Source organism: Mus pahari, chromosome 13 (genome assembly GCF_900095145.1).
Source record: "Mus pahari chromosome 13, PAHARI_EIJ_v1.1, whole genome shotgun sequence".
Classification (NCBI taxonomy): domain Eukaryota; kingdom Metazoa; phylum Chordata; class Mammalia; order Rodentia; family Muridae; genus Mus; species Mus pahari.
In genome coordinates, this window is record NC_034602.1 from 52,481,149 (window position 1) to 52,508,934 (window position 27,786).

Genomic DNA, 27,786 nt, shown 5'->3' on the forward strand with positions numbered 1-27,786 from the left:
CTCTAAATTAGCTGATTATGAGCTGAGGTAGATGTCATTCTCTCTGAGGTATGGAACTTCTCCCTCTAAAATGACCAGTCTCTATAGACCAATTAAGCAAAAGAACGCTGAGCCGGCTTCCGGCAGGTAAAGCTCTCAAAACACACAGCAACTGTCAGCCTATGTACCTCTAAGCAATTTCTGTGAGAGAATTTTCAGAAAGGTTGAGCTAACGGATTTGAGTACAGCTGTGCAGGATGTTTTGCAAAGCCAGCAAAACTAAGGAAATGTAAGTTTTTGCCAGTTTCCTAAAACAGCGATCACTGCTTGCATAAACAAGGCCTTCGACATGTGCAAAAGATCTCTTGGCTGTAAACCTCCAACTGCCATTTGGATAGGCAGCAGCTCTGTACTCAGACCACCCCGTGGCCTTCAGCTGTTTAAAAGTAAAGTGCAAACGGGAGTTTCACTGAATAGATTCAGCTAAGCTTGTACTTTCATCTTTTTTCCCTGAGCTGTTATCTGACATCCAGGGGAATTTCTCAGCAGCCTTTTCTGCATAATGAGATCTGAAGTTCTGTCATCCCTAATCGATCGCAACTTGTTTGAAGGAGAATCTTACACTGCTTAGGAATCCAAAGGCACACATGTTATTTATTTAGTATGAACTTTGTGGAAGGCACTCTACATGGAAAGAACCTAAACTTAGGTGTCCAAGAAATATGAATTAGAATTCTGGGTACCTTGCATTTTTCTCTCTTTCCCCGTCTTCTGCATTTGTAGCTGTTATTATTGGTTAGCAGTTTAATAAAAATAAATAAATAAAGATCTTACCATTCTAGAAACTGGGAAGACCATTAAAATACTACATTATCAATCTCAGGAGAGATTTCCTCTGTTTTAATTTGTTGCTGTGGTTATTTGTTTTCTGGATTGTTTGTCTGCTTAGAACAGCAGTTTTCAATCCGTGGGTCACAATGCCTTTGCTGCTTAAATAAATTTTTGGAAGGGTTTACATATTAGATATCCTTCTTGTCGGATATTTATATTATATTCATAAGAGCAGCAAAATTAGTTATGAAGTATCCGTGGAATAATTTTAAGGTTGGGGGTCAACACATGAGGAGGAACTATTTTCAAGGGTCAGAACATTATGGAAGTTGAGAACTTCTCTCTCAGAATCACAGCAGAGAGAGGAGCGGGTAGATACAACTCACAGACCACGCGAAGCTCAAGACAAAGGAAGACCAAAGTGTGGATGCTTCAGTGCTTAGAAAGAGGAACAAAATTCTCACTGGGAGAAATATGGAGACATAGTGTGGAGCAGAGACTGAAGGAAAGGCCATTCAGAGATTGCCCAACCTGGAGATCCATCCCATATACAGCCGCCAAACCCGGACACTATCCGGGAAGTGTTTGCTGGTTTGGAGCATGATATGGCTGTCTCTGCTAGGATCTGACAAATACAGAGGAGGATGCTTACAGTCAACCACTGGACTGAGCACCAAGTCCCAGATGGAGGACTTGGAAAAGGGACTGAAGGAGCTGAGGGGGTTTGCAGCCCCTTGGGGGCAGTAACAGTGTCTATTAGCCATACCTCCTGGAGATCCTGGGGACTGGACCACCAACCAAATAGTTAACATGGGGGTACCCATGGCTCTGGCCACATATGAGGTAGAGGATGGCCTTGTTGGGCATCATTGGGAGGAGTGGCCCTTGCACCTGAGGAGGTTACATGGCCCAGTATAGGGGAATGCCAGGGTTGGAAGACTGGATTATGTGGATGGGTGGAGGAGCACCCTCATAGAGACTGGAGGTGGGGGGAGGAGGGGATATGGGAGACCTGGAAAGGGGATACATTTGAAATGCAAATAAAGAAAATATCCAATACAAGGGGAAAAAAAGAGAGACAGAGAAAGGTAACAGCAGAGGAAATCTGACTGCTATGCAGGGCCTTTTCCCAGGTAACTTATCACTGAGATAAGGACACTACTTCATTCTTGAGAGTGAAGTTTTAAAGGCCAAACACTTGTTCAATGTCTCACCTCCCAGTCCAGTCACAGTATTATTGATTTTAAATTGGTGGGCTTTGATGAGGGCATCCCATCACTAGGATTAGTTAGTTTCATTCTATGAGCTTTATGATTCTCAGAGCCCAAAACATACAATTCAGGCACATGAATGGTACTGCAAACTAGATGTCAGTTTAGGATGGACCCTTATCACCTTCAAGACCATGGTAACAGCAACAGCATTTCTGTGCTTTCTAGGAGTAGAACGAGCCTTTAGACCCTTTCTCGCCAATGACAGCATTATCTAGTGTACCCTGAAGTCACCTTTTCTATTTCTTCAAAGTAGAAAAAAAGGGGAGGATTGCATTAATGTCCCAACTCTCCATAACAGTTAACATTACCTTTGCAAAATCTGACCTTAATGAATACTTATATTTCCCAATACGTGACTGCTCTCCGAACGACACATGCTTTCCATTTTGTTTTGGCCCATTTACTGTTCTTTCTTAGCATAGGCTTGCATAAAATAAACAACAATAACCACACCACAAAAAATCACATCTATGGCCTTTTGAAATTTCTTCTGCCAAGGAAAAATGTCTGTTACCTTTTCAATTTAGTCTCCCCAAAACTTTCAGATAATGGGCAATATACAATGAGATGATTTTCTTTTGTTTCACACCATTAAATTAAAAGTCATGAGTGGACATTTGGGGCCAGTTAATAAAAATGCTGCCCTTCTTGAAATTTTTTGTTATCCCTTTAATATTTGTCCTTTTTGTTATCTGGTTTGAGAGACTTCTTTAGAATTTTCACAACATGAATTACTTCTTATATTTACTTTAATATTTCCATTTTCATAGATTCATTGTAAATAGTACTTAGTTCTATGAAATCATTTTAATAAACATATATAATTTACATTGACTCTGATCTTCACTCCTTATTTTCCTGTTCTTTCCATTGCCAACGTCACTTAATCTAACTTGTTATTACCCTTCGGCTTCCATGTTCAAATCATATATGCATACCTGGTTTAAAGTGTCTATGCAAAAGTGAGATGAAATATGGGAATATCTTTATGAGTTTAACTGAACTTGTTTCATAGGATAATCTCCATGTGCATCTATTTTTCTTATACCAGAGATAGTTTCATAAACCTTTGTGATGAATAAAATTCCACTGTGCACATGTGCCACTTATATATTAACCATATATCTATTCCTCTCCTTACAGATATTTTCATATAGTAACTGAATTAGCATTTGTTAATAAGGCCATAATAATGGTTAATGAAATATAAAAGTAAGTCAATATTATCCAACGTAATCCTGAGCAAGAATGCAATGCTGAAGGGATTATCATTCTACTTTTCAAAATATATCACAGAGCTCTGTCAATACTAACATTAATGTTCTAGAACGAATCAGACATGACAAAATAATACAACTGATAAATCTTGAGTATTGTTGAATATTTTTACTGTAATTTATACTTGACGATCTTTGTATTTCTGGAACTTCAACTTTATGTTTTCAAAATTTTTGTTGTAGTGTTGTTCAACTACAAGAATTTCCTTATTTTGTTCATGTTATTATAAGTGTTATATGAATTCATTTAGAAGTTTATTTCTATCTTTTCTTTGTTTTGTTAAAATTTACTGCAAATGTTTGCAATTTTTAATTTTATCTAATTCACATTTTTGGGAAAGTGTTGCTGTGAAATCAGCATTGTTAAGAGAAACATTGGAGGAGTGGTTATTTATAAATATAGAGACAGAGACAGAGGCAAAGATAGACGGACATACATGCCAACCCTTTAGGCCCTTGTATTTTGGAGTTATTTAAGTGGCTGAGTGTTTTTAAAGTGTTATGTCAATAATATTTTAATTTCTATTGTCCCATTAGCTATATTCTTTTAGTGAAATATTTGAAATATCTAGTGGTCCTGTTTTCTTTGAACTCAGGTGGACTGAGGTGTTCTTTAGTACTGCAACTCCAATTGCATGCCATTAATGCACCCATTAGGATCCCATCAACACCCCAAGGATAGAATATCAACTGTAGAAAGCAACCATAACTCCTGGATAGGACCAATGTACGACACATGAATAGTCAGTTAAGCAAATTCGTCTCATTAACACAGCAACTTAAAGTGATAGATGAATGAGAATAATGCTGCGAGTGATAATAGTGGTCATTATGTTTAGGATTAGAAAATAATTGTTCTAAATTAAGATAATTATTAATGCTATGCCATTTGGTGATAAAGGAGGAATCAACATCAGATTCCTGGGAAAAACTGGGATATTTTTAGGATCTGTAGAGCTTACAAACTATTAAAGCTGTGGAGAGCTATCATTATGAAGTAAGAGCAGGTGAGAGTGTTCACTGGGTAAAATCCTTAATTTCCAAGATATATATATACATGAATATATACATATATATTCATATGTATATATTAATATATTCATATTAATATATACATGAATATATATATATATATATATATATATATATATATATATATATACTGGAATATATATATATATATATATTCCAGTGGATGGAGTTAACCAATTGACAGACATATTTCACTAACTTCTCCATGGATGCCATAGTGTAGTGTGTGTGTGTGTGTGTGTGTGTGTGTGTGTATGTATGTATGTGTATGTGTGTGTGTGTGCATGTGGATATATATTCAATATGTGAGTGTTATTAAAATTACTTAAGGAGTACCTGAAAGGTCATGAAAAAAAGGATCAAGCACAATAAAGAGGAGTAGAAGGCAGGAAAAATAAAAATCAGGCCTGAAATCTATCTGTTAGAAAACAAAGAAAATAGTACAAAAAATCAATGAAACCAAGATTAAGGTCTTTGAGAAAATCAACAAGATAGACAAACACTTAGCCAATCGAATCAAGAAACAGAAAGAAAATATCCCAATAAACAAAATCAGTAATGGATAGTGAGACATAACAACTGTCACTATGGAATATTAAAAAATTATAAGGTCTTACTTCAAAAGTCTGGACTCAAAAAAATTGGAAAATCTTAACACAATAGGTGATCTTCTAGACAGATAGCACTTACCAAAGTCAAATCAAGATCAGTTAAATGATACAAAAAGTGTTATATTTCTGAAAGAAATAGATTCATCATTAAAAGTTTCCTAACTTCCCCACACTACCCCCAAAAAAGCCCAGAACCAGATATTCTTAATGAAGAATTTTATCAGACTTTCAAAGAACTAATACTCCTCAAACTATTCCTCAAACCAGAACCAAAGGGGACACTTACAAACGTGTTAAATGAGGCCACAGATACCCTGATTCCTAAAACACACAAAGACTCAACAAAGAATGGGTATTTCAGATCAATTTCTCTTATGCACATTGGTATAAAAATAATCACAAACTGACTCCAGAAAGACATCAAAGACATCATCCATCAAGAGCAAGTAGGCTTCATCCCAGGGATGCAGGGATAGTTCAATATACAAAAACTCATAAACATAGTCAACCATATAATAAAACTGAAAGAAAATAAAAACATGATTATCTCATTAGATGCTGAAAAAGCCTTTGATACAATCAAATACTTTTTGATGTTAAAGATTTTAGAGACATCAAGAATTCAGGACATATATCTAAACACATAATAGAAGCACTAAACAGCAAGCTAATAGTCAATATCAAACTAAACGGGTATAAATATAAACCATTACCACAAAAATCAGGGACAATGCAATGCTGTCCACTCTCCCTGTTTATTCATTATAGTACTTGAAGTTCTAGCCAAAGCAATAAGACAACTAAAGGATATAAAGGTAAACAAATCAGAAAGAATAAGTCAAAGTACTATTATTTGTGGATGTTAGTATATATAGCAAACCCAAAAAATCTTCCATAGAATTCCTACAGCTGATAAAAACCTTTATCAAAGTATTTAGATACAGAATTAACTCAAAGAAATCAGTCATGCAACCTTATACAAATGATAAATGGGCTGAGAAATAAGTTAGGGGAATGGCACACTTTATAATAGCCACAAATAGTATAAAATACCTTGGTGTAACTCTAACCAGAAAAATGAAATATCTGTATGACAAGAACTTCAAGTGTCTGAAGGGAGAAACTGAGGAAAACATAAGAAGATGGAAAGAATTCCCATGCTCATAGAGACATAGGATTAAAATTGTAAAAAAGAAATCTACAGATTCAATGCAATCCACATCAAAATTCTAACATGATTTTTTTTCTCGACCTTGAAAGAGCAATTCTTAACTCCATTTGGAAAAATCCAGGATAGATAAGACAATCCTGAATAATAAAAGAACATCTAGAACAATCACCATCTCTGGCCTCAAGCTGTAGTTCACAGAGCAATAATGATAAAACGTGCATAGTATTGGTACAGAAACAGAAAAGTTGATCAATGAAATCAAATTGAAGCCCCAGAAACAAACCAACACTCATGATGAAATCCAAACCATACAGTGAAAAATGAAAGCATCTTCAACAAATGGTGTTGGACTAACAGGATGACTACATGTAGAAGAATGAAAATAGAACCATATTTATCACCCTGCACAAAGCTCAAGTCCAAGTGGATCAAGGAACTCAACATAGAACCAGATACTCTAAATCTCATATAAGAGAAAGCAGGAAATATTCTTGAAAACATTGGTACAGGAGACAATTTCCTGAAGAGAACACCAATTGCTCAGGCTCTAAGAACAATTCATAAATGGGAACTCAGGATATTGCAAAGTTATGTAAGGCAAAGGACAGTGTCAATAAGACAAATTTGCAGGCTAAGGATTCAGAAAGGATTTTCACCAACCCTATATCCTACATAGAGCTGATATCTAAACTTTGCAGAGGTGGATACTCAAAGCCAACCATTGTACTGAGCACAGGGTCCCCAATGGAGGAGCAAAAAAAAAAAAAAAAAAAAAAAAAAAAAAAGGACAAAAGAAGCTGAAAGTCTTTGTAACCCCATAGGAGGAACAATAGGAACTAACCAGTACCCAAGGAGCTCCCAGGGACTAAACCACCAATCAAAGAGTACACAAGGAGGGACCCATGGCTCCAGCCTCATATGTAGCAGAGGATGGCTTTGTCAGTCATCAGTAGGAGGAGAGGCCTTTGGTCCTGTGAAGGCTCAATACCCCAGTATAGGGGAATGCCAGGACAGGGAAGCAAGAGTGGGGGGGGGCTAGTGAGCAGAGGGAAGGGCGATGGGATAGAGGGTTTTCAGAGGGGAAATGAGGAAAGGAAATAACATTTGAAATGTAAATAAATAAAATATCTAATAAAATTATTTTTAAAAAAAAATATGGTAAAGAACTAAACAGAATTCTCAACTGAGGCATCCCAAATAGATAAGAAACACTTAAAGAAATATTGAAAGTCCTTAGTCATTAGGAAAATGTAAATCAAAACAACTCTGAGGTTTCAACTTCTACTCTTCAGAATGGCTAAGGTCAAAAACTCAAGAGACTGCAAATGCTGGTGAGGATGTAGGGGAAGGGGAGAACTTCTTTAATGGGGGAATGCAAAGAAGTACAACCGCTTTGGGAATCAATTTGGTGGCTTCTCAGAAAATTGGTAATAGTTCTACCTCAAGACCCAGCTATACCAACTCTGGGAATACACCTCAAAGATACTCCACCATCCCACAAAGACACTTGCTTAATTATGTTCATAGCTGCTTTATTTGTAGTATCCAAAAATTGGAAACAACCTAAATGTTCCTCAACTGAAGAATGGATAAAAATATTTGGTACATCTACACAAGGGATTTCTTCAGTTATTAAAAAACAAAGACATCAGAACTTTGGAGGCAAATGGATAGAACTGGAGAATATCATCCTGAGTGAAGTAAACCAGTCCCAAAATGCCATGCACAGTATGTACTCATGAATATGTGTATATTAGCCATTACCAAGCAAATGAATGGTGTGTATAATCAAGAACTTTAAATCTCTGAAAAAAAAAGTCATCAAAGAAGACGTTGGAAGATAGAAAGAGCCACCAGGCTCATGAATAGATGGGATTAACATACTAAAAATGGCCTTCTTACCAAAACAAATCTATAGATTCAATGCAATCCTAACAACACAATTCTTCACAGTCATGGGAAGAGCAATTCTCAACTTCATATGGACAATCAAAAAGCCAAGGATAGCCAAAACATTCCTCAACAATAAAAGAACTTCTGAGGGAATCACCATCCCTGATCTCATACTGTACTATAAAGAAATAGTGATTAAAAACCACCCCATGGGAGCCGGGCTCAGGGGTACACACCTTTAATCCCAGCACTCGGGAGGCAGAGCCAGGCAGATTTCTGAGTTTGAGGCCAGCCTGGTCTACAAAGTGTGTTCTAGGACAGCCAAGGCTATACAGAGAAGCCAAACCAACCAACCAAACAAACAAAAAAATCAACCCCATGGCATTGCTACAGAGACAGACAAGTGAATTAGTGGAATAATACCAAAGACCCAAAGTAAGCCCAAACATGTATAGATACTTGATGCTTGACAACATGGCCAAAAACATGCAGTGGAGAAAAGAAAGCATCTTCAATAAATGGTGCTAGTCTAACTTGAAATCATTATTTAGAAAAATAGACCCATATGTTGCGCAAAGCTCGTGGATCAAGGACCTCAGTATAAAACCAGAATCTAACAGAAGAAATAGTTGGAGAAAGCCTTAAACTCATTGGCCCAGGGTAATTTTCTAAACAGAACGCCAATGGCTCAGGCTCTTAAATCAACAATTGATAAATGGTATCTCTTGAAAGGTTCTTGAACAGAATTCATTATTCCTGTCTCCAAGAACAATAGAAACAAAAATGGAGAAGAGACCAAAGGAAAGGTGGTCAAAAGACCAGACCATCTTAGGATCCTTCTCATTGCAGGGCACCAAGGCCTGACACTATTACTGATGCTATTATGTGCTTACAGAAAGGAACCTGGTATGGCTATGTCTGGAGAGGCCCTACCACCACCTGATAAAGACAGAGGCAGATACTTACACCCAACCATTGGGCTGAAGTCAGGTACCCCTATGGTTGAATTAAGGGAAGGATTGAGGAAACTGACTGAGAGAGAGACCCCATAGGAAGACCAGCAATCCCAACTAACCCAGACCACAAGAAGCTCCCAGAGACTGATCCACCAATCAGGAACATACACAGGCTAGTTCAAGACCCCTGGTACGTATATAACAGGAATATGTTTTCCCAGTCTGGCCTCCGTGGGAGAAGATGAGCTTAATCGTCCTAAGACTTGAGGCACCGTGGGGGGGGGGGGGCTTGGTGGCAACTTTCACAAAGGTAAGGAGGAGGAAGGGGGCCAGGTGGGGAATGACTGCAATGTAAATATATAAAATAATATTTAAAAAAAATATATGTACCATCTATAATCCACAGACCCAAAAAGCTAAACAGGAAGGAAGGCTTACACAAGGAAAGTTGAATCTCACTCAGAAAGAGAAATAAAATAATCTTAAGAGGAAGATAGAGGGAAGGATTGAGGAGAGAGAGGGTATGTGGAGAGGAATTGGAGATTCAGTATAAGGTGTCTGGAAGGACAGGAGAGATGGCTAGATGGCCACGGGAAAGAGGGAAATCTGCAACTAACAGGGGTGAGGATGTGGTAGGGAATCTCCAGAAATTGTTAGAGACCAAGAACCAATGGGGGTGTCCTGGGCTGAAACTTATTACTTTGGAGATATGGAATTTGAAGAGGCAACCTCATGCAGCCAAGCAGGAACTCTTAGAGAGCAATAAAGATACCAACCCACCCTCATAAATCTCAACCCCAAATTTATCCTGACTACGAGAAATTCAGGCATAAGGGAGCAAACAGAAAGGGAAGGAATGGCTGATCAGTAGTGTGATTGAATTGAGACCTATCTCATTGGCAAGCACTGATACTATTAATGATACTCTGTTGTGGTTGCAGACAGGAGACATAACTGTCTTCTGAGAGGTTCCACACAGCAGTTGACTTAAACAGGTACAAACACCCATAGCCAAGCAGCAGGTGGAGCTTGTGGACTCTTATGGAAGAATAGGAGGAAAGATTGCAACCCAAAAGGCAGAAGGAACTCTACAGGAAGACAGAGTCAACTAACCGGGACCTTTGGGTTCTCAGAGTCTGAACAACCAACCAAAGAACATACATTGACTGGACCTAGGCTTCCAAGAAAATATGTAACAGATATCAGCTTGGTTTGCATGTGGGTCCTTAATAACTGGTTTAAGAGCTATTCCAAAAGCTATTGCCTGCATGTTGAATATATTCTTCTAGCTCTGCTGCCTTGTCTGGCCTCAGGAAGAGAGAAAGCACCTACCCTCCCAAGCACTTGAAGTTCTTGTGTGAGGAGATACCCTGGGGGACCTCCCTGCTCAGAGGGGAAGGGGAGGAAGAATGCAGGAAGGATTGTGGGAAGGCATAACTAGGAGGAGGACCATGAGCATGATGTTAAGTGAATAAGTACAAAAGTAAAATTAATTTTAAAAATGAAATTAGTTAAAATGCTAATAAAATACTTTTTCTTCCCTTCTCTCTTTCCTAAATCCCTTTGCATATCACCTCTCCTTGCTTTAAAACTCTTGTCTTTATTATTTAATATTGTCATGCATGTGTATATGTGTATTCATATATGTATATATATGAATATATATATGCATATATATTCTTGAAGGAAGGTGTGTGTGTGTTTGTGTGTGTGTATAATAATCCTTGATGGAAAACTTATTCTCCATTTTATTGTCGTGTGTGTGTGTGTGTGTGTGTGTATGTGTGTGTGTGTATGTGTGTGTGATAATCCTTGAGGGAAAACTTATTCTCCGTTGTATAAAGTTTTTAATTGCCTCTAGCTCTTCATCTGGGGCAGTGCATTTTGTAATTACAACCATCAATGTTGACATGCTAATAGGTGTTGAAGATTGCTCACGTCTTGTTTAATCAACAATACTGTTGAGAATTCAAGTATGTAGCTTCATTGCTGTATCTGTTCTTTCCCAATTATCTTTCATGCAAAAAGCTCATCTGGAAGATATGCAGTTTAAGACTCATTGAAACCTGGGAAAACAGATTTGCTAGTATGCACTCTCCCATTGTAGTTAAACACATTGGCTTTTGGATTAAAATTGTGAAAACATTAAAGTGAACAGGTGACTTTTTACTTCCACTTTTGCTGTTGTCCCAAGCCTTGCTTTGACCTTGAAAATGTCCTTATAAACAGTTTCACGCTTGCAGTTCACACCAGAACCACACATGAAAAATAATTATTTTATACTGGTTTTACGATTTAAATGTTATATGATACACATTATATTTTCTGGCACGTAAAATGACAAAAATTAGCATTTTGATATCTATCATCAATCTGGTATATAGGTAGACTTATGTGGTATAATGTTTTGTATCTCTGGTTTAGTGTTAAAATGGCATAAATAATTAATTAAAATAGAGACCATACAGAGTATAATCTACCCTTTCTGGTCTTTTACAGAGAAATTTTACAAAATAATGTAGTGGAGTAATGATTTCAATGATGTCAGTATTTAACAATTATTTTGCTGAGTACCAAAATATCAAGACATCTACTAAAATTTAATATAAAACAAAATAATGGTGACCTTGTGATGCTAATCCTTTATAGTGTTTTTATTATGTATTTTATAATTCCAACTAGTTTGAGATTTCAGATTAAACCTCAGTTTGGGCAACGATCAACATCAAGTAGTTGTAATTTGCCTTTCACTAGTGACTAAAGATGCTGAAATTTTATAGCACTGATTTTCAGGCATTTGAAATTTGTCCATTGATAATTCTATGTTAAGATATGTTCCCTGGTTTTAAAATAGTTATTTTTTACTTGATATCTAGTTTATTGAGCTCTTTATGTATTTTAGAAATAAGCCCTCCAGGCCTAGAAAGAAAAAATATGATAATTTCATTTTTCAGCCTTCATCGGATAAGTTTCTCCCTATTACAGGTGGGAATGAATATTGATACCCACAACCAGACATTAAGCAGTGAATGAGAAATCTTAGAACGCTCAGGTGAAAATTGGATATTTCTATCAAATCTCTCCGTTCAAAGATCAGGAAAACCTGTAGAAGAGGAGGCAGAAAGAGTGTGAGACAGTACGGATAGAAGACACTTAGAAAACAGGACTCTGTCAATCAACCTGAGCAAAGTTCATGAGAGAACTATTTAGAGATAAAAGCAGCAGGCATTTGGCCTACAGATCTGAAATAGGCTTTCTTCATTCATAATATGGTTTCTAGTTTAGGGATTTTATGAGATTTCTGAGCATATAAATGAGTGAGTCTATAAAACTTTTCTAGGGCTCTTTTACTTCTACTGATCTACTTTGTCCAAATTCGATATGATACTATTGTTTTATTTTATTTATTTTATTTTTAACAAGTCATTAAATAAGTGGAAACCTAGACACTAGGGTAAAGGCTCATTTATACCTGCTGGGAGAGGTAAAATCAATTTTCTCCAGTGGAATTGCACTAGGAAAATCAACCACTCCAGGGCAGATCTCATGATCGTTAATACTTGACCAACAAATAATAGATTGCAATGGTTGTTGTTGTCTGCATTTTTAACCTTTTTTAAAATTATTATTATTATATTAGGGTTTTGGTTTGCTTTATAGAAAGAACTTAAAGTTCAATAAATAAGAAGAAAGAGAAGATATGAATGAACTTGCACTAGGAGAGTAAATAATATGATAGAAATATATTTAAAATTTAAAAATAAATTTAAATTTGTTTTCCAAATCTAAAGACACAGATGAAGAATGACAACTAAGCAAACATCTTGCTCCACTGAACAGATTCAGGAGTCTGTCTATATTAAAGCTGGTCTTGAAGAAAGCTTCTTAAATAATATGTAAACTGCACTCTTAGAAATATTAGTTTCCTCCATGAGATCAAGACATTACAAGAATTAGTAATTACATTCTAGATCTAAAATAGTAGACTATAAAAACATTAGATTCTGAGGTTTTATGTCCAATTCAGTAGTGGAGAATTTACTTGCCAGGTCGAAAGGACAGATATATTCATGCAAACAGACAAGCAGATGGAGATGAGTTGATTCAGATATTCTATTTTCATACCTTTATTCCCATTTCTAATTAGTATTTTATTAAACATCAAATTTTAAAACAAAAATATGGTAGCTAGAGAGATACCTAATTGGCTAAAGAGCTTGTGAGGCAAGAAGAAGACTTGAATTTCATGAGAATCCATATAAATTATTGGCATAACCGTGTGGATCTCTACATCTAGGGAAATAATGGAGACAGGAGAATCAGAAATTATAGATTTCTGCAATGAAGAAATAAGGGATACCTCAAACAAAATCTAAGTTAGGACTAACTCCTGTCATTACTTCCTGCTTTGGACATATACAACAGCACTCACTTATACATACCAATGAATACACACACACACACACACACACACACACACACACACACCTCATGGAAAAAACCCTGACATGCACACAAAGAATGCTTATGCCTACCTGAATTTTTATATTTTCAATCTTTACAATTGGTTTAGGAGATTATTTTTCAAAAATGTTAGGAAATAGTACAAAATAAATGAAATATAACTTTTAACCCTAAGCCTCTTGCCTTTGAGGTGTAAGAAAAAATATCTGCTTTTGTTTAATTTTGCTTCAGTGTTTTCTTTTATATGGTAAGTATTTATAAAAGTTATGCATTGCTCAAGATTGTCTGGCATAGCTATATTGTATTTAAATAGTAAAATTAAAAAAAAATGTTTGGGAAAACACATGGAGGACAGGGATATTTTAAATTTTATTCTATCTTTGCAAGCATTTCATGTTCTTTTCAATTTCTGTCTTTAAAAAAAAAATCTGCCTGTACACAGATATTCTCAAATGAAAAGATAAAGGACAAAAGGATTTGGATTCAAAGAAACAGGACAGTAAAATCAACTGTTAAAAATTAGGGCAGGATGACAGGCAGGAAACAATTAGGGCAGTGCAGCTCTGAGATAGGGAGAAGTAGGGGGCAAGGAATAACAGGGGGTGACAGGTGAGGGATGAGCTGCATCTGTGCACCACAATAGAGGACGGCATAACTCTCAGATGGAGAGTGGAAATCAAGTGAACATCTGCTGGCTGAAAAAAAAAACAAAAAAAAACATGCCCACACCCAAAGGTGAGATAGGAAGCTGAACAGGAGAGGTAGTGATGGGCCCCAGACTGATGATAAGAAATTAAAGATATCTTCTGAATATGACACAAATGCTTGAAACGAGACAATATAGCCAGGCCAGACAATCTTGAGCAATGCATAACTTTTATAAATACTTACCATTTAAAAGAAAACACTGAAGCAAAATTAAAACAAAATCAGATATTTTTCTTACACCTCAAAGGCAAGAGGCTTAGGGTTAAAAGTTACATTTCATTTATTTTGTGCATGAAAGGAAAAATGTATTTTCTGCTCATGTGCTTTCCCTTTTCAGTGTTTATTCACAGTGCTAATTAATATAACAAATTTGTAATCATGTTTCAAAATATTTCTAATAGAGTACATGCACTGGATTTTACTGTATTCTACTTCAATGTATCTAAATCAAAGTTTATAAAATTTTGCACAGGATAGAGTACGGAAATGACAAATAGTATTTTGAAATATTGCTCTATATTTATAATATTTCATATTTTTAATAATGTACTTTTGTATTAAAATTAAGCTTGTCCTTTCAGATTATTATTTTTATCTTTTACTCTATTTTAAACTCATTCCCTTAAATGTCACATTAGCTGCAACAAAACCTGATAAAACCAGAGGGAGAAGGGAATACAGTAACCCTTTCCCTACAAAGGAGCAAAACAATAATTAACACTTCCCAATGAAAGCTTGGAGACACTAGGTATTTTAATATATAGGAACATGCATGCGTCTTTATGATCAAGAGATTGTTTGAGGAAGGACAATCTGAAGGAATATACATTTCTTGTAAAGTTATATACAACAATTGTATCAACTGCTTACAGAATAACTAATTCTTAAGAAAAAACAAACAAACATACAAACAAACAAACAGTAGAATTGAGCACAGGTTGTCCTAGTCCTGTCCTGTTTCCAGATGTCCTAAAACGTAATAAGGAATAATCTTTGAGCAAATACCTGCCAGCTACCCAATGCTACCATGAGTTCAAATGGATACTTATTTCCACTCAGGTTCCTCCATGTGAAGAGGTACTTGTTAAAAACGGTCACACAGCAAACATGAGATGTCATTCAACTGTTATCAAAGTCAAACTGCTGGGAAGTGAGAAAAAAATAAAAATAATTAATAATCAATGACGGTCTCATGTGAAAATAAAAATTAGCTTCCTTGGTGTCAAGAGTAAGACCAAAGAGAAATGTGTCAGTGTTTAATCCTCAGGTCAACCCTGAAAATTTCCACTGTATCTCATTAGATATGCTTTGAGTTTTAAATGTTTCAGCTCCATTTCTTTCTCCCATTGTTTGGTATCAGCCTTCTTGCCATCTCTGCCAGGATTCATTCTGTATTTCTTTCTTTATCTGTTTCTACACTTGCTTCTTTCATATACCACATTTTTTTTTTTTTACAATTTAGTCTTAATTGCATGTCAAATCTTAAATCCCAAGACAGTGTCAATACTCCACAATATTTTGTAACCATTGGAGAATAATGATGTTACTGAACATTTACAGTTGTTCACAGCTCCCCATAGATTTGGAAACTTAACTTCTTGGAGGAAAACTCAGGCAACAATCACTAAACTAAAACACATTCCTGTGAGAAAACTGCTGGCAACATCATGTTACAAAACATGAATTCATTTTATAAAGAACTTGAAATAATTCAGCTTTAAGTCAGCTCTGTGGTTCACTATTTATAATCAGGTCATATTTAGCCTATAGAAATAAAACAATACATTTAAAAAAATGGAACAAAATCTTTCAAAATGAAAAATAAGCACTTATATTTTGCTGTTGGCTAAATTTACTGCAATCTCTCCTAAGGGTATTCTTGTCTTTCCGTCCTAGGAGCACAGCTGTATTCTGAACCAAGTACCAAAACTTCCCACTCAAAACACCTGCTCATTGCTTCTCCCCAGGCTCTCCTTTCTCTGTCTTTCTTTTCCAAGAAACTACAGCCTATCTGTTGTTGCTGTCATGATTTCACATTCAAGGTCAGTATCAACAACACACATCCTTTTGTCATTGTAAATGAGGAATCAAGGAATTACAAACGCATGATGATGTTGTTGTATCTGTTTTTGTTGTTGTTATTGTTGTTGTTAGAATGAGCAGATATTTGTCCATCAACAAATATATCCAAAAAACATATCCTCAACTCTACCATTTGCTATTATGTGATATACTGATATCTTTGCTAGGGTTTCCATGTGGCTTGTCTTCAAGAGGTTCCCATGTTGGAGATTTGTTCATGAATAAATGCATGTTGAGGTTTTAAAAGCTTCAGGAGATAAGATCCAGTACAAGGTGATGGTAACACTATGAACATAATTCCTACAGGAAATTAACATGATTTTCTTTTGAAAAGTCATTTCTCTCTCTCTCTTCTCTCTCTCTCTCTCTCTCTCTCTCTCTCTCTCTCTCTCTCNACACACACACACACACACACACACACACACAGAACCTGACCCGTGTTAAGCCTGTACATTAGGCAATATAAGTATCTTCTAAGAGCTTTTATTCTCAGGTATTTCATTGCAGCAAAGCAGCATTCTAATCACTTGTTCAATTAAGAAAGATTTCTTTATCCCTGCACTAAACATGTAGAAATATTGACAAAATCTGCTGATTATATTCTGTAAGAACTTTTGTAAATCTTGATTTAAATATGTCACAATGCAGTTTATGTTAATATTATATATTGTTTACCAAAAACGAAGGTCAAATTGAAATTTAAAAACATTTTAAAAAATTTAAATGAGGCCACACAACTAGTTAGAGGGGGAAAAATGGAACCCAGATACTGGAGTTACAGGAATCATAACCCTAAACCTAAACATTAAAAAAAGGTAATTCTTACTATAATGTTTCTGATATAGCAGTCTTCATGCACATAGAGAGAAATCAATGTTTGCATACTTACATATGTCATTGTATTGCGTTTAATCTACACTCATGATATTCTCAGAAGGTCTGAAGGGACAGAATCACATATTAAGAAAATGGCTTTTAGATTTTTTTTCTCAATTGAAAACCATGGTTGCATCCTGTTTCATGCTGCATCAAGTGTTATTTGAGCTTGTTTGTCTATGAGTGTATGTGTGTCTTCTAAATGATAGTGCATTGGATTTCTTTACATCTCCCTATAGTCACTATAATCAGTCACCTGACCTACTTATCAGTTCCTACTAGATATTAAAATAAGGAAATTTCAAGGTATTTATTAGTCAATATTTAATAAATAAATTATTTTTATATTATTTAACTTTAAAATGTAAATGAAAATTAATACAAAAGTCCCACAAATGTATATCAGATTCTACGTTTTTGTTCTCTATTTAAAAGTCTCTCTTGACCTCATATCTGCCTTCTGGTACAGCCCTACTTTTTGCTACCTTTCACACAAATATCAAATAGTTGTCTAAAATCTCTTTCAACTTTCTGAACTTCTTTCCTTCGCTGAACTCCTGCCCTAGCTCTCCACTGAAGCTGCTCTTGTGTATCCCACCACTGACCTGCTATTATAGAGAACAATGTTCCTTTGTCTCGCCTCTTCTTATAAGCTCCCTCAGAAGCACTCAAACATTTTGTAGCCCTCTTTTGAAACATTAAATATCCTTGGTTTTTGTGATTTTTATCGAATCCTGATTTTTCTCCCACTTTTCTCAAGGATCAGTTTGCATTCAATTTTGTGCCTCTTGCCACTTTTCTTAAGTCATAAATGTTTGCTTCTGAAACTCTGAGACCCTCAGCTGCCTCTTGAAACTTGTACTTTAAACTCTCTTTCCTGTTCATCTTATCCTGCACATAAACTTGGCAGTGTGTGTTTCTATATGATATTGATTTACATATGTGCCATCAAAGTTGAATTCTATCCTGAATTTCAGGCTCTCTTGTATTCACCTTGTCTTTATTTCCAGGTTCATGCCTTCCTTCATTTATTTGAACCACTCAAACCCTTGGTGCATGTATAGAATTCCATTTTAAACATTTAAACGTGTGTGAAAATGTCCTTATTCATTATTGTTTACATTTTATTTTCTATTATTTATTATTTTCAATATCATTATGATCATGATCAATACTATTATCATTATTGGTTTTGGCCATTGTAAGAATAACCTTTTTGACATACAAGGACATTTTCTCTGGCATCAGAAATCTCAAGTCACATGCAACACTGGTTACTCAGAAACAGTCAGAGTCTTCTGAGCTGTGTGTTATATTGTGCTTTAGGAATCATTGTAGACACCGAAGGAAAAAAAAAACTACCGATATAATCATCATTTTACTTAAAGATAATTCCTTCTATTATATGTTACTTATATTATTCTTGGAACTTTATAGCCTGCTAAATTTTCATGGCAAAAAATTAATTTGATATTTCATAATAGAGACCAAATTTTCCCCATCTGTTCCGCTGCACATTCACTGCCAGATTTACCCAAGCCTTCTTTAAGGACTTCCCTTAGTAAGTGATAAAATATCTCTGTGCTAATACACATTATCCAACTGTTCTCAAAAATCTACAACTGGGAGTCAAATCATCAAAGCTTCTTCTTCAATATGATTATGAAACCGATTGAAAACGTACACATATCCAGCCCTTAGGCCTAAACATTGTGTATTCCGACTCTGAGAGTACATTTTAGAGTTTTCCTAACACGTGTTTTATGATCAGTATTATTTTAAATATTCCAAATGTTTTAGATAGAATACATGTTTAGGAATTACCAAACCAACTATGATGGTAAAGCACATAAAGAAATGTTCGAAGTCCTTAGTGATCAGGGAAATGCAAATCAAAACCTTCCTGAGATTCCACCTTACACCAGTCAGAATGGTTAATATCAAAACCTTAGGTAACAACACATGTTGGCAAGGATGTGGAGAAAGACCATTCCTCCATTTCTAGTGGGATTGCAAATTGGTACAACCACTCTGGAAATCAATCTGGAGGTTCCTCAGAAAATTAGAAATAGATCTATCTGAAGACCCAACAATACCACTCTTGGGAATATACCCAAAAGATGCTCCACCATGCCACAGGAGCACATGTTCCACTATGTTCATAGTGGCCTTATTTCTGAGAGTCAAAAGCTGCAAACAGCCCAGCTGTCCCCCAGCAGGAGAATGGATACAGAAAATGTGGTTATTTACACAATGGAATGAACAGAAGCTGCTGACCCCTGTGGCTTATTTAAAGAAAAGCTGGAAAAAGTTGAGGAGGAGGGCAACCCTGTAGGAGGACCAGCAGTCTCAATTAACCTAGACCCCTGAGATCTCTCAGACAGTGGAACCAGGCAGCATCACCTGCTGATATGAGGCCCCCAACACATATACAGCAGAGGACTACCAGGTATTGGTTCAGTCAGAGAAGATGCATCTAACCTTTGAGATACTCCCCAGGGAGTTAAGAGGTCTGGTGTGGCGGTTTGGGGACATATTCATAGACACAAAGGGGCAGGTAGGAGGTAAGGGATTTTTGAACAGTAGGAGGGTGGACTGGAATAAAATCTGGAGTGAAGAAAGAAAGAGAAAGAGAGAGAGAGAGAGAGAGAGAGAGAGAGAGAGAGAGAGAGAGAGAGAAAGAAGAAGAAGAAGAAGAAGAAGAAGAAGAAGAAGAAGAAGAAGAAGAAGAAGAAGAAAAAGAAAAAAGAAGAGAGCATAGGTATTTTGATTTTTTATTGATATATATATAGGTATATATATAATTTATGATTAAAGTATATTTATAGCAAGGAAATGGTGCATAATTATCTTACATATCTAAAGAGTAAAAAACCCCAATGGTATGAATCCCTAAGTAGGACTTACACAAGGAAGCAGGCAAACAGGGGTTGGAGACATCTCACAAGACCACACTGCCAGATGAAGTAATATAGGCAAGAATCAATTCTGAGTGTGGGAGAATTAATATTCTCCAGGGATGACCCCTATAGATTATCCAAACTCGACTGTTATAGATCTTTGAGACAGATTATCCGAAGAAACTCAAACTAACCTTAAACACTTTATCATTGGCTGCCATCATACATTATGTTTCATTACAAGAGTCTTCCACTCTGTCAAGCCAAGATTCACCTTAAAATTAAAACTTTGTTAGCAAGCACTGCCTGAGGATATATGAAAGGATGAGAGTATGATGCAGTGTTGCCTGCCCCAGCCTTGAAGCAGGCTTATTCAGACCTTGTTGCCACTAAGCAGGGAACCACCTGGGTTGGAACCTTCCAATTTATAAAGCAGGTTCTATTGTCTACATCTGCCACTGCTTTCCTCCAAAACATTATCTCTACCTGCTGAGACCCTTGAGACCTTCTGGAAACAGCATCCTGCAGATCACCTTCAGCTGGTGAAATGCATCAAGAACGAACTGTTGGGGGATGAGCCTCCTTCCTCTATATAAGCACAGAATCTCAGTAAACTCGTGGGCTTTGATCAGCTATGTTGTCTTAGCCTCCTTCCTTGTTCTCTGTCTAATCTCTTTCAGCCCCAGCCCGCCTTTCAGGAGTACCCAGTTCGAGTGTGGCTGCAGGGCAGTCGAACTCACGTGGCATCCAATGTGAGGCACGAAGGCACAGGCCCACCCAGACAATAATGCTACAGTCTCCTAGAGCAAACACACTTCTGCTGCTGCCTGCCCGGGAAGAAGCAGAAGCAAGCAACCCTTCTGGTTCTGCAGGTCCACAAGGTGCAAGGGCAGAAGAAGCTGTAGTCTAGTGTTATAATAAGACCAAGGATTTATTATTCCACAATATAAACTGCAACATTTGATACATTCTACCAAAAAATGGGGGGGGGGGAGGAGAACCAAGAAGTGAGAAAACCGAAATACAGCCGTGGCGATTACTTACAGTGCAGTCTCTTTCTACATCACTAGTGCAGTGACACCAGAAACTAGACATTTGCTTTCTGTACATGAACCAAATGCTAAAGCACCAACACACTGTTTAGAAGTTTGTTTTGTTTTAATTCCAGTCACTGAAACCAACATAGAAGTTATTGCTGAGATATAAACCTAGCCTACAAGAAAGGAAATGGGGAGAAAAAAGGAACAAAAACCCCAAAGTAAAAACTTAAAATCCCCCAATGTGGTGACAGACCTAAAGGAGCGTGGCCGCTCTGAGGGTTACGGGGGTTCTGGTGCCCCTGCTGGGCTCCGAAACTGAGTTGGACTCTTCAGCCGGCATATCCCAGGCAGAAGTACAATGTTATGCTGTACACAAAAGGTTCAAACTCCAATACCTTTGAAATCAGTAGAGACCCCTGCAAAAAGCAGTCAGCATTTTAAACTTCAACAACCACAAACAGCTTTTAAGGAAAAAATTACAAAAAATTATCAAATTTTTTTTAGTTGTTTTTACTTTTTTTTCAAAGAGTTCTGGAAAAATGTTCCCCAAAAGAGTAGAAATAGCACCGTGTACAGGCTGGCTCGACCCCAGCCCTGTAGCTTTGCTGAGATTGAGGAAATCTTCTTCATTGGAGTCCTGAATTACATGAAGTGAGTGTGTGTTTTGTTTTTACTTTAGACTTGGTGCGTCCTTCCAAGTACAGTGCACACAGATGTAGTCTTCCTTCTCTGCCATCTCTGGAGAGACATCAACACAGACCTGGTGAAACCACTGATTGCAGCTGCCATCAGAATGAACCTAGTCCACCCAATCTCCTTCTGACTGCAGGCAGCTCATCACTGGACAGATGGCATCTTCATCCTCAGAGTCCTCCTGTTTGGAGTAGGATGTGTCTGAGGGCAGGGAATGAGTTTCAGCATTACGGACTAAGTCATAGCTACGCTCTCTTTCTAACTTGAAACTGTTCATGTCCTTGGGGTGACTCAGTTTGATTTTCTTCTTTGGGGGATCCGCTTGTGTTTAACTTGATCCCACTGCTCGCTGGGAAGGCCTTCTCTTTCTGGGCGCCTTTTCAGTTTTCTCTCAGGACTGTTGATTGCATCTCAGTTCCCTCGAAGGCAATCGTTCTTCTCACTACTGGATCTAATTGGTGAAACTTCTATTACTTCGTGGTTAAGATCTATTATTTATGAGTAAAATATTTCTTAAGCAGAAGCAAATAATGAAGCCACAGCTACACATGAATTCTGTCCATACACCTTAGATGACTAAAGAGAAAACTGTGAACATATAACCTGAAATAACAAACACCTGGAGTTCCCCCTTTAGTATCTGTATTTTATATATTGCTTAAAATCACTTTTTAGCCATATATATATATATATATATATATATATTTGATAAATTTATTTACAAGTCATGGATTTAAAGTTGTGCATAGCCTTACTATGTAATACCTAAGACTGTAAAAGTGCATAGCATTGAGATTTGAAATATTCATATAATTTTAAATTAAAAGTGGTTGCATGAGTCAAGGTTGAAGGAAGTAGTAAGACAGTTTGTGTGTTGAATGCTATAAGATTAATAAACTGCTAGAGATCACCTGCATTGGTCCTTGGGAAACACAAATTAGCCCAAAGAAAATGTCTATGAGTCAATATTCCTTGAAATATTTTATATGAAAATAATTTAAATCCTCCAAAAAACCTTAATGGGTTAATAAGACATGTAAAGAATTTATTTTTGTAATACTTAAAATGATTTTTAAAAGATTTCCTATTTGGGAACTAAAAAATCCCTTAAATCGGATGATATGAAGTACAAAGCTAAGAACAATGAAACTTAAGAATGTCACTGTTGTTTATCTAACACCATATTTTAGAGTATTAACATTCAATTATCTTTAGGACTAGACACTATTATCCTCAGAGCATCAAAATAAAATTGACGAAAGCATGAATTCCAATCAATTTTTCAACACACAATCCCTTTAGAAAAAAAGTAATTTCTATGTATTGACTGTGACAGGAAATAATGTTAAGTATACAAAGTAATATAAGCTTCACTGAGCCAGTATACCCTAAGTTAACACACAATACAGTAACTTCAAAGAGGTAAAAATAAATGTGTTTGTGTCTGTGTGAGTGTGTGTGTGTGTATGAGAGAGAGAGAGAGAAACTTTCTCTAAAAAAATTATTTCAAGACCTATACATTCACTTAATATTACTGCAAACAATTTTCCTACTTTCTCCACATTTCTTTCATATTTTTCATTGCAATTGAAAATTGTTGTTGACTTGTCATCTACTTTATGGTACAGACTCAATTCTCCTTCTATTTCCCTTTGACTCTTATACATCCTTCTTTCTGTTGAACTTTATTTGCAAAATTAAATATCTATCTACATTTCCATTTTAATCAAAACCATTTATGTGAATTTTTATTTTCATTGTTAATTCATTAACGGCTTGAAATTTATGGAATAGTTGCTTAGTTCCAAGATAAGCAATGTGGTTGGACTGATTTTCATGAGTTTATGGATATTTTAAAGAATGTTGAATTTCACACCAGATGGATTAGAGATTAAGCAACTGTGGCAACTTTAAAATCTGATGGTTAAGTGATTGACAGCTTCAGAAGTGTGAACTTACCTAGAAAATTTCATCTGAATGATCTCTGCTGTTCTTCAATGCCTTGAGTTTTATCATTTTCTTTACAATTTTGCTAGCCACTTAAAACTTAATATTTTTCCAAAGTAAACTAGTTTTGCTGTCATAATTACCACATTTTCAATTTAGTAGACTCAATAGTTCAAAATGGTTAATATTCTATAATTTTTTTACTTTCTTTATAATATAAATTATTCATGTAAATAAGCAGAAACTAAGAATTTAATAGGATGTGATTAATGTACTTAGTTAATATTTTCATTCTTCTGGCTTTCCCTTATATATTCATAATGCCAAGTTTATACATTTAATTTTTTTTCCTGTTAAGGTAAAAGAAAACTTTAATAACTATGAAATCACAGTACCTTAGCTTTGTAAGGTTAAAATAAAATGAATATTTGCTTGTACAATTTCTCTATTATTTTATAATTTATAATTATATTTTAATTTGGAAAGAAATCTCATATAACAAAGCTATTGCATGAAAAATAATGACATTCTATTATGCAATATTGTTCTACAATATTTCAAAATGGCATTGAAAGATCTCTTGAGCTTAGGAATATTCAGATTCATTTGGATAGCCTCATCACTGTTCATCATTTAGGGATATTTAAAGTGTATTCTCTTACTTTTTCACTAATATTTATCTACACTACTTAACCAAATGACCAGAAACTCTAAATGTTTTATGTTAATGGAAAATTGACAGTGTTTCCATTGCTCCTTTGAAATTGCACACAATTTTCTTCTAGAATTTTTCATCTCTCTACCATCACACTAGCCCAGCAAAAGAAAGCCAAGCATCTGAAGGTAGCATGGCTTCATCAACTGAAAACCTCACTGTAAATAATTTTACACGTTTATATTCTGTAAAGAATGTTAAATAATAATTTTATATACACATTAAATTTAGAGACTAATACTGCTACTTTTTGCATCCTAGGTACTTGAAATTCCTACATACAAGTGTAGGTCAAATTAAAATATTTGTAAACCCCATGTTATGAATATAATTATGATATTTAATAACTGGTCAAAGCAACCAAACACCACATGTCTCTCTGGAAGAAAATCTTTTGTGAGTCTTTTGAAATATAACAGTAAAGACAAACTATTTTACAGACTTGAGTCTAAAGAATGTATTTTAGCAAATCAAGACCCATTAAGTAAGTTGTTCTCAATCTCTGGGTTGCAATCCCTCTGGAGGATTCAAACAAACCATTTGTTGGGGTTGCCTAATACATTATGACTCATAAAAAGTTAAAATTATCAAAAAATTATAGTTGTGAAATAGAAATTAAAATAATTTTATGATGGAGTGCAGTTACCACTACATGAGGAACTGTATTAAACAGAGAACCACTGTCTTGAGTAACTTTTATCTGTGGTAAGAATAAAGGCCACAACTCAGTGCAGTCGATTTGTTTATATATTTGATATTTCTGTTTTCTTAGTGAAATCTTGATAAATATTAAGGTTGTTCTTCAGTGATATCTGATTTCTTTAATGTGATCTGATTTTTCAGAACATTCAGAAATATTATTTCATGTTAATGTGGCTACACCACTTGTTCATCCCATAGGTCATCATGTTTATGCATGAGCAAAAACTGATGATTAGGCAGAAAAAGCATAAAAAGGACACTGATCTAATGCAGATCATGTAATCTTGAATCACAGGGTGAGCTGTTAATAGTGAAATGGATAAAATGATTTAGGTGAGAGGACTTGTTTATCTTACAGCAGATTCTGACCTACCAACTGGTAACCAGCATGGTGGATATATAAGCAGAACCACTAAGATAATAGAGGGAGCATATAGGGAGCAAAAACATCATGAACCATCCAGTTAACATGGTATATATACAGACCACTTATAGATAAATAATTATACAGCTAGAGAGAATAATAATCATACTTCAGTATGGCAGAATTTGGGTGGAGGATTTAAAACTAACTGATAATCCAACTATATTAAGGACTATACTGATACCCAGTGCTTTTTTATATTTCTGCTAAACATACATGTAAAAAGATTAACTACATGTTTATCCTATCTTCAGCACTAAGAAAGATATTTTGTTTTTTCTTGTATTCATATGTATTAAAATATACAAACATAAATAGATTACATATTAAAAATAAGTACGATTAATTTGTAAATCCTGTATGATGTCTATATCAAAAAATGGAATCCAGAAAGTTTGTTGATAAAATAAATTTATTTTTCTCTTTGTATTAAATATAATTCTATGGGATATACTAATGTAAAGTTAAGGATGTTAATATGTTATTTATGATGGTGATACAAACTAGCAGGTGTGTTCTTTTTCTGCCAGTTAAGGATTTAGAAGAGAGAATGATATTTCAGTAGGAAATACAGATCTTTTAGGTACAGAAGAAGTCACTAGAACTTGGAAGGACTGATTCTAATGGTATTGGGGATTTCTGCCTGGGCTTTGAGTATGGATCATATATGTCTCCCTACCTTATTTTTATAACCATGTGTATGTATCCCTCTATTGCTGAGATTTAATCTCTAGTTCTGTCTGAGATTTAATCTCTATTTCTGTCCATCAGTTTAGGAAATAACTGGGTTGTTGATCTCTAGGAAATAAGCATACTTTAGCCAGTATGCTGTGCTCTTTGTGTGGTAACTGTTATAGACACCCCTAACTCCAACACACATACATGTGAATGAAACTTACTGCTGGTAAAACCAAAACCAAAACCAAAACCAAAAAACAATGATGAAAATTTACTGTTTACTGTTGGGGGCAAAATGATAAAATTTCAAGTTGAGATTACTATGCTCTCTCTCCACCCATCCCAGAGGTTCACAGCCTTGAGTAATATTTTACAAGAGTGGAAAATTATTTATGTAAGACAACAAATCTCAGAATTTAGAGCTGTAAAGGATGAGCATTTTTGTAGCAAGTTTGTTATGTATTTTCAGTTTGCAAATGTTTATAAAATGAAAAATACTTGTCAGTGTTATAACACTGTCATTATTTTCACTGTCTCTTGAGCTACCCGATGTTCAGAACCAGGGACAAAATGAAACATATGAGAGCTGTGCAAAAATTCTTCAATAGTTATATACAGACTGATAGAAAAGTAGGTGAACTTTAAAGCCAGATATCCAAAAAGCTCACAGACTCCATGACCTTGAATGTAAGGAGTGCTTACTCCCAGGTTCTTTGTCATCATCTACAGCGTAATGAAAATGCCCACTTCAGACAGCAGGATGAGGAATGGGCATAATGACTCTGGCATGCAACAGATACTTAATAGTTATCACCATTTTTCTTTATTACTCTTGTCATGGCAGCCATAAACAATAATGTAAAGATGATGCTTATAGTAGCCTGCAAAGTTCATTCCTGAATAAAGTAGTACCAACCAATGATCTACTATTACCTTTAGGCACTTTGGAAAGCACAGAAGGATATTTTGTTAAATATGACACTTTTAACATTTTTCATAAATAATTCAAGATGAAATTTTAAGAAGGAAAATTAGGTTGAAGCCTTACTTACCAGTTATATTAGAAAGCGTATAGTAAAATATGACTTTGTTCATTCATGAATCTAGGATATTTCACAAACTATTAATTTTTGAAAGTCTGAGCATCATCAGCATACAATGCTCAAATTCTAGGATTAATTTAGTTTAAATTTTGAGGAGAAAAATGGGAAAGGATAATAAAAGAGCTCATATATAAGCACGGTAAAATAGCAACTTTCCACTAATGAATTATGCAGTTTGCATTTATTATTATATAAGAAAAATAGGTAAGGAATTGGGTAAATATTTTTCTATGAATAATGCATCAAAAGAGAGCCAACATGGAATAAAAAGCAGGAGAGGTTTAGTGAAGTCAGTGTCCTAGGAGCATGCAACCTATATTAATTTATAACTCAGGAAAATGTTTCAAAGTATTTTTATTTTATTTGCCCATAATCCATCTTAGAAAAGTTAGTGATGTTCTGCATATGCTTAGTTTTGCTTTATCACTTC